At 38.4% G+C, this 9503-nt stretch overlaps 1 pseudogene; it reads right to left on the bottom strand.

The window, feature by feature from the left end:
* Window positions 1-637: 637 nt before the first annotated feature.
* Window positions 638-9134, bottom strand: LOC114685609 (annotated as a pseudogene).
* Window positions 9135-9503: the final 369 nt, after the last annotated feature.

The raw sequence follows: 9503 nt of genomic DNA, 5'->3' as shown, positions 1-9503 counted from the left end.
GTTTCTTATTTAATAAGAAGGTTGGTTACATCTACAGAAAAGAGAATACATTTTCATTTTGTAAGCAAATTATTAGTTCAATAAAAGCAAAGTAATAAATAGTACATATCAATGGAGGAAACAAAAGCACCACATATATTTTGTTGGAGCCCAATTTTTAGGTTCCCTAGTATCTTTACCCTGCAAGTCTGCTTAAAGAGGATGATTGTACAAAGGGCTGAGTACAGTTGTCTGAGATGGTCTGCACTTGACTGTGCTGGGGGGAGGTCTTTTGCTCCAAATCTTGGCATTCCTTTAAATACCCAAAGGCAGAGAGTCGTGACCCAACAGATTAGGATACAGGCCCTCCCAAGGCTTTCCTGGGTTTTCTATCATTTCTCTCCCCGCTTATCCTTCCAATATTTCCTGCTGCTTCTACTCAAGAATACTCTGGGGAAATGTGTGGGTAAGGAATGACCCTCCACAATATTAAAAAAAAAAAAAAACTCCTTATTGGTTTAGAAAAAAATTCAACTAAGGTATTTAGATCAAGAACCAATACCCATCCAATCAAATGATAAATTGAAACCTATATGTGACTGTTCAAAGGATGTAGAACAGAGTTCAGGATTTCCATTTAATTTCAGAAACATGCAAGCTATGTTTCGAAGGTTTTTTTTTTCCTAGAATGAGTTTTGTCTCTGATATGATGAAGTAAGTTTCTTTCTGGCCTTAACAACACAATGTAGCACTTAGGGGCAAAGATGAGGCCCAAGATCCCTGCACTGGAAGCCAAGATAGAGGAGACTTCCAGAGCCACCATGACCTTCCCCTTGGTGCTGTGGTAGACAGGGAGGAAGGTGACCCAGACACTACAGAACACCAGCATGCTGAAAGCCAGGAATTTGGCTTCATTGAATGTGTCAGGCAGATTCCTGGATAAGAAAGCCATAAGGTAGCTCCCTAGGGCCAAAAATCCCAGGTATCCAAGGATGCCATGGAAGGCAATAGCTGAGCCCTTGTTACACATGACAGTGATGTGTCCATGTTCAGAGTGAGCATCTGTGTCAACAAATGGAGGAGAGGTTGACAGCCATATTCCAGAGAGAAGAAGTTGGATTGTGGTGCAGAGTGGAATGATAATGTTAGGAGTCCTTGATATCATTAACCTCCTCACCACACTTCCCAGAGCAGTGACCTTGAAGGCCATGACTACAGTTACAGTTTTGGCCAATACAGTAGAAAGAGCCACAGTGAACAGAAGTCCATATGTGTTCTGCTGAAGGATACAGGTGGCTGTGTTGGGATGGCCAATGAAGAGTAAGGGACAGAGAAAACAGAGGGTCAGAGTGATGAGCAGGATGTAACTAAGAGCCCGATTATTGGCCTTGACAATGGGAGTTTCTCTATGCTTCACAAAGATCCCAAGGACAAATGCTGTGAGTGAGGAGAGGCCCATGGACATGGAGGTGAATATCTTTCCCAAGGGATCATCATAGGTCAGAAAGGTCACAGTCTTCTGGAGGCAGTGGTTCTTCTCTGTGTTTGCATAGTGACTCTCTGGACACTTCATACACTGATCCATATCTGGTAGAAATGAATGTGATCAAAAGCGCATGCTCAGGTTGTCCTTTTAATCTCCTCAGGCAATCTCCACCCACCAGTTCACTGCACTTCTTTCTGAACCATCTCCCTTTACTTGAGGGACAAATACTTTCTGAATAGTTATTCCGAAGTCATATATCCATTCTACTTCCTAAGTTACACAGCCCTAATGCTTCTTTCTCTGTTATATGCACACACACACACACACACACACACACACACACACACACACACGCACACACACACTCTCACACACACTCATTTGACATAAATGATATTGTTTTATTTGTTTTTGTTGTCCTTAGAGTACTGTATTAAATTTCTGGAATCTAGTTTTGCACTATTTGATACCACTACTTTATGAACTTAATCTGTGTCCTTAATAGGACATATCACTTCAGTATGACTGAAAGAGTGTCTTTTGTAAACCTTTTAAAATGTTGTTCTCAAATATGCCTGAAATGTATCTACATTAACAAAGTCCATTGTGTTACCAATTTTTTCATTCTTTGAAATGCCCTGTATTTTAACATTTACAAGGATGAAACACTCCAACAGTGAAAATTCATGATTGTTTAATTTAATTTCTGTTGAGACATCCTTTTAATAGATTATCAAATTTGTTTTCTATAGACTCAACTTTCTCTTTGTGAATATTATGTTTTCTTCAGCTTTCGCACAGTCCTCATTTCATCAAATCATACTTTCACTATATTTTCATTGATCTCTTCACCATTACCTCTCCTCGTTTTTCTTCAGTGTATTAATTTTGCTCTTCCTGTCATTGCTTATACTGAAGGCTTCATAAATAGGGTACAATGTCTTGTTTATTAAAGGCATATGACATATAAAACATTCAAATCACTTTATATTGGATTAAACATTTCCTTTTAGAGACACGTTTTACCTACTTAACAGTTTTTGTCAGCTAATAATTGATTCAATTTTAAAGTGTCCTACATTTGTGTATTAATCCATCCTTAATACTACAGATTTTTATAAAAACTAGTTCTTAACACATACACGTAGGATTGGTTTGTGGTAGTAGAAATGTTCCTTCATTGGACACAGCTAAAACTAATATAACAAATACATATCCAATGTGAATATTCAAGTTAACTGTGGACACTGTATCTTTTCTTTCTAAATCTATTCAGATCTTAACACAATCTAAATCATCTTAATATTATTATGAGAGTATGACAAATGTAAATAAAATTCACATTTAGAACATCCCTATTATAAAGTTGACACCTGTTTTTCCATGTGATAATTATGTAATGTTATTCAGGGATAAATAAACAGTACCATTAATAACATAGTTACCAATTATTGTGAATCATTTCTACTTCTATCTTCCTATTCCATATACACAAAGAAATCAATGCTCCTTCTCACATGCTCTGGATTTAGTGTCTTTCTTTTGCTCCCTGAATTTATTGTGCCACCAGGTTTCTCTGTTTTGTTAATACTGCCCTTAAAATGATGATCTTTCCACTTAATTGTCCCAAGTTTCTGTAACTACAGGTAGATGAACTATGCCTGGCTTTTTCACCTTATTTCTTTTAAGCAAACTGCTCATGTGCCATGTTTTGAAATTTCAATTACTTGTCACAAAAACTATTCCTCAACTTGGGCATTTCATAGAAGCAATGTTCATATTAATGTTTGTGAATTATAAGCCAGTGGATAGTGCTACTAATGATAATTTCACATTTTTCCCACATTGGAATACTCTATCATGTAGCTGAGATTCATCCTAAATTTTCCATAATGATGAACTTCCATAATGATGAATTAATACATTCAACTTATTAATTAATATGCAAGTATTTATTGTCACTCATCTTGTGAACAGAATATTCTGTTATTTCCAGTACTGTACTCTGTGAATTTTCTAGCCTTTTACAGATATTAAGTCTCAACATGTGGTTAATGGTTTGAAAGAGAATGACCCCCACAGGCTCATGCATTTGAATGTTTGGTTCCCAGTTAGTGGAACTGTTTGGGAAGGATCAGGTGACAAGGCCTTGATGGAGTAAGTGTGGTCTTGGTGAAGGATGTGTGTCACTGGGGATGATGGGCTTTGAGGTTTCAAAAGTCTCTCTCTCTCTCTCTCTCTCTCTCTCTCTCTCTCTCTCTCTCTCTCTCTCCATGCCCCTGTGGATCATGATGTAAAACTTTCAACTACTAGTGCAGTGCCATGCCTGTCAGCTTCCTGCCGTGATCAAAATGGTTTAACCCTCAGACTTAAACCCAACAAGATGCTTTCTTTATAGAGGTGCCTTCATTGTGGTGTTTCTTCACAACACTAAAACAGTAAATAAGATACTGAGTTCACAATATACTAATCACATAACCTGACTTTATTTATAACATATTGTTTGTTGTAGAAGTGAGAGATGTTGCAGCTGTTATAAAGGAGGAAGAAAACAGAGGAGAAAATATGTTCATTATAGGACTGTAAAAATTTAGTTTTGCTGGATGCAACACACACACACACACACACACACACACACACACACACACACACACAGAGTCTTTCTCATGTGCTGTGTTTCCAGATTCATGCTGGACATCATACATTTAGAAATAAAAAAGGGGAAAATCTTGACTCCTGATTATGATCAAAATATGATTTAAAAATCAGGAAGAGATGGTGCTATGTGTTCAAGGTCATTGTACAGCAAAGTCTACTACTCTGGTGTGGGAAGAGTTTTCTGTAGGCAACCATGCTTACAATGGATCAGGATCATAAAGCACATCATAATTTCTGTGTCAAGACTGTGTTATTTCAGGGATAACATAATAACCTATAACTTATGATTCACTAACATGAAAAAGAAGAGAATTGTCTATAAATTCACTTAGATGTATAAATTTACTTAGATACTACAGAGGTGGACTGGTGGAAACATCCTTTGCATGAATGATATTTACCAGTCTCATTGGAAATCTCATTCTGTGGGCAAGGTGTGCAGTCAAAACAACAGGCAGCCTTGCCTTCCTGGGGTGTCTTCCTGAATCCAGAACCACAGCTCTCACTGCATACAGAGTGAGGATTCTGAGAAAAATGAAATAAGTGTTAGGAAATGCTCAGGATTTTATTGAACCTCCAAGCCTAGAGGGAGTTAATATATAACATTAATTTGGTAATTTAGATATTTGTAAATGAAAGTAACTGTACTGTTACTACTATGGTAAGTCATACACAGGGCATCGTGGTCACTGGTTGGTGTGGAAGCCCACAAAGTTTTTTCTAGTTAGATCTGAGCTTGCTTTACACAGCAGAGGTGCATGAGACGATGGTTTGACTATGTGCAAGGTCAATAAGTGTTAGAGATGGTCTACACTTGGCTGCATTGGGGGAGGTCCTTTGCCTCTCCCCTTGGCATTCCTTTAAAATCCCTTTAGTAGAGACAGAGGAGGCTGGTAGGTTTGGACCTAGGGCCTCCCGAGGCTATCCTGTGTTTTCTGTCTGTCTCTCTCTATATTTACCTCTATCTACAAATTCTTCATTTGTGCCTGCTCAAGAGTTCCCTGGGGGAATAAGAGGGAGCTTTTCTCTTACAGGCTGGTCCAGGATTCAGAGTCTCTGTGGAAACCAATCTTTGAGCATTAATGTGGCTTTTCTAGATGAGGTTGCTTGCGGCAGGGAGGCCTTCCCTAAGTGGATGTCCCCAGTTAATTGCCTTTGGTCCTAGAAGGAGTGGAAAGGAGCAAGGAATATGGACAGCAGCAATCAGTGATCTCTGCCTCCTGACTGTGGATGCAATGTGACCAGCTGCCTCCACCTCCTAAAGACATGGCTTCCTTGGGGAAATGGAATACACCTGCAAATTGTAAGCCAAGGAAAATCTACCTACATGGTTTTGATAGGTAACATTTTTGAAACATCAACAACAAAAAAAATCCACAATTCTCATCATGTTTCTTTTGTCTTTGCAGAGTTCTAAGTGGAAAAGACCAACTTTTCCAAAATTTGTGAACCTAAAATTTTGAAGATGGGATTAAAAATCTGTCTCCTGTCAGGTGACCTGTGACAGTGGCAGAAAGCATGTTAGTGTTTCTGTTACTGCAAAACACATCGACGAAAATAAACTTGAGGATGAAAGGATTTAATTCACCTTATAGCTTACAGTCCATTAAGCAGGGAAGTTAGGGCAGAAACTCAAGGCAGAAATATGGATGTAGGAACTGATTCAGAGACCCTGGAGTAGTACTTCTTACATGCTTGCTTATGGCTTGCTTATTCTGTTTCTTAGCACCCAGGAGCACCTGCCCAGGGTTGGCACTACCCATAGTGAGCTAGATCTTCTCCTATCAGCCAATGTAAAAACAATGCAGCACACGAGTGCTCACAGGCAAACCTAGTGAAGCCATTTTCTCTATTGAGTTTCCTTTTTCCCAAATGACTCTATATAATATTGAGCTGACATAAAATTAGCCAAGACAGCATACTAAAATAAATATTGTTTTTATCATATGAAATAAACAAAGAGGTATAAAAACAATGTGTCTATCCAGCAGAATTATGTAGTAAGACTATACATTATATTAGTGTTCATTGTGTGTATATATACAGGTCTCAACAGAGCAAGGAAGATTCATGAACTCAGAAATATACTTTGTTACTTACATAGAGGTCAAGGCATGAGATAACATCCAACTCACCTCTATAAATCCTGTGGGCCATTGTATCATGTGCTCAGATAAAGACAACTGTTGACTTTGGGGCAGATTTGGAGAAAATGTTCCTATTTTTACACTTAGCCCAAGGCCTTTTGGGAAATTCCAAAAATTGAGAATGTCATAGTCTACATCTAGTTTCCTCTTCCAGCCCAGAACCACATTGTCACCAGCAGGATTGGTATATCTGGTGTTCCTGAGAAAAGGTTGAATCTAAAAGAGATGCATGATGCTATGGTAAACATGTCTCAGGAAGGTGCAACTGAGCCAGAATTAGTTATAGTCTCCTATTGACTTTGCTTTCTGATGTGAATAGAAACCTTAACATGGGTATTAATGATATTGAGCAAATGATGTCCTTGGAGAATAGAAACATCATTATTTTTCTAAAATGTCAATGAGTTTTAGGAGGAAATTTAGAACCAAGCACATAAGGAAAGTGGACTCAGACAAATCATAGATTCTTTGAAAAGATAAACACATGCAAGAACATTTCAAAACCATTCCAATTATCATGGTATAAAAACCAATATTTTTAGGTTTAAAGAGTTAGTGTAGGTGAAAACATACATAATGTAAGCTTTCTATTGGTTATTAATTACGTATATCTTCTTTTTCTGGTGTGAGATATGTACAGGGATTTTTTATTTGAATATTTTTACCGTGTGATGATTGTGAGGCTTCTTAGAATACAACTCAGTATAGACACTAAACAGCTCCCCCCCTGCATCAGCCATATATTCATCACATATATTGATGGCTATGATTTTAGTATTCACTGAGGAGTGAACAAGTTCAACGTTCCATGTGGATTTTGTCAATATATTATAAGATCCATAATATCTAGTTTGCATGCCTTTAGAAACACTAAGAACATCACATTGCTGATAATCCATTGCTATGTAAGTGATATTACCTTCCAAGGGAAGAATACCACCTCTTTTCCATTTTCCAGTGATTGATTTTGTAATTGATTAAAAATCATCTCATGCAGACTGTGGGCCACCGCATACACGGCATTGTACACATTGTAACTTTCTTCACTCATGGCTATATCAAATATGTTCCCTGGCAAAAATCGCAAGGAGGCATTAGGCAAACAGTTATCCACAATTTTACAGTCTTTCCTCAAAAAAGAGCAATTGAAGAATGAGTGCCATAATACATGAAGATAAACATCTTCTGGATATTTAGAAGGATTGGCTGTCTGGATAAAATCTGTAAAATTTTTAATCTCCTCATTATGGTGTGAAAAAATAAGGGTCCCATGCAGTGCATCTAACAGGAAATAGTCATCAATTTCTGAATGATCCCATTGTGAGTTCAGGACCCAGACTTTCCATGTGACTAACTTCTGCTTTATATTTACTATTAAGCTTAAGAGAGAATCAGTGTCCCCATAAATAATAATCACATTTGCTGATGAATCCATGATCTGCACCTGATTTTTCCAGGAAGTGGTCAGAAATGAACCCCTGATTACTCGGATCATTTCCACAAATGCTATACAGACTCCATATTTCTCCAGCTCACTTCTCAAATCTGACAGAATATGGCACCCTTGTCATCATCTATGATGAACAGCCCAACCCAGTTCCAGTGGAAATGAAGCATCAATGATACAATGCCAAGTGTTAGAGATGTGTCCTTGGGTCCACCTGGTACAGGGAAGAAAACTGTCCTTGTTCACTCAGGGTAGTATCAAAAGGCCCAAAACTAAGCTGTAGGGAGAAACAATCAGAAAGAACGTTGTCATAAAAATGAACTCAATTGCACAGCAATGGTTTGAAGCCTTTAGGACAATCCTGTTTTGAAGTTCAAATCTGTCTTCCTATGGTTATGAGAACATACAGTGATGTTCTTCTGTCAGCTCAGCAGCTGCACATGAATCCACTGATACTTTAATTACTGTCTTCAGCCACACAGCCCCACAGTCAGGGCCCCAACAGCCATGCAGGCTGCAGCCTAAAGGGGCTTCTAGTCCCCTGGCCTGGGTACATGGTGGCTGCTCTATGTAGGTTTAAACTAAGTCTCTATCATTTTATTTACCAACAAAGACTCAGAAGTCAGATGTGAGGTTGAAAACCTGTTAGATCAGAGAGACCAAAGAACATCCATCTAACATTCCTGTTTGACTGGAGACCCAGCAACAGACATGTCTCTCCATTCATCCCAAAGCAAAACAAAGAACCAAATTCCATGTCCCACACTACCCCTTCCTATGCTGTCTCTCTATCTGTATTCCTGGTTCATCAGAATGCTCTATGGCTAATTCCATTCAACTATTTGCAGGCTCTGCCCCCTCAACCAAGGTTGATTTTACTTAATTAATGCATACACATTACAGTGTGATTGATATCCTGCAGAAATAGAGACAATATTCAGAGGTTTAATAGTGGTGTGTCTTCTTCACCCTTTCTTTCCCTTCTCTGTATTCTAGCTACACAAATACAGATGTGTGAACTGTGTCGCCTTTATTTCCCTATCCATGAAGAGTTACTCAAGCTTGCCTCTTTTCCTCACAGACAGCTGAAATGTCACCAAGCAGAGCTCACATCATGTCTTCTCACATCACCTTCTCTCACCTGTGGAAATTTGTAAAGATGCAGCAGTGTCCCTATGTATTCAGATATTGCCCATGATGGTCCTGTAAGTACAGCAGCTGACATGATCTCTCTTGCACATCTGTAGTTAGGGATGCTATACTCAGTGCCTGAAAGTGAGGCAAAAAGAGCTGCCAGAGTGCGCCTTCGACTATTTGGGACATTATGGACCTCAAATCCCAGGGATGTATTGGGCAAAAGATAGGGATTGCTATTGATTTCCTCAATGGCAAACATCATGGCCAAAATACATTGGTAGTTCCTCAACTTTAACCTGCACAGAAGGTAGAACAATATTTAGGAGGAAGACTCACATCACACAACCATAACAGATGTGCAAGCAAATTGAAAATAGATTTTTTTTCATACAACATATTCTAATTACAGTATCCCCTCCACCAACTCCTCCAGGTTCCCCCCAACTCCCCTCCAGCTCAAATCCACATCCTTTCTTTCTCCCTCTTATTAGAAAACAAACAGGTATCGAAAAATAGTGACAAATTCATATAAAAACAAACAAGCAAACAAACAGAAGAAAAAAATTCAGTGAAAATGGAAGAAACACAAGAGAGGAAAAGACATACATTTTCATATGAAGAAAACCATGAAAACAAGAAACAATAATTG

The sequence above is a fragment of the Peromyscus leucopus genome, unplaced genomic scaffold, assembly GCF_004664715.2.
Source record: "Peromyscus leucopus breed LL Stock unplaced genomic scaffold, UCI_PerLeu_2.1 scaffold_1097, whole genome shotgun sequence".
NCBI classification, from domain to species: Eukaryota; Metazoa; Chordata; class Mammalia; order Rodentia; family Cricetidae; genus Peromyscus; species Peromyscus leucopus.
This window is presented reverse-complemented; position numbering and strand designations above follow the sequence as displayed.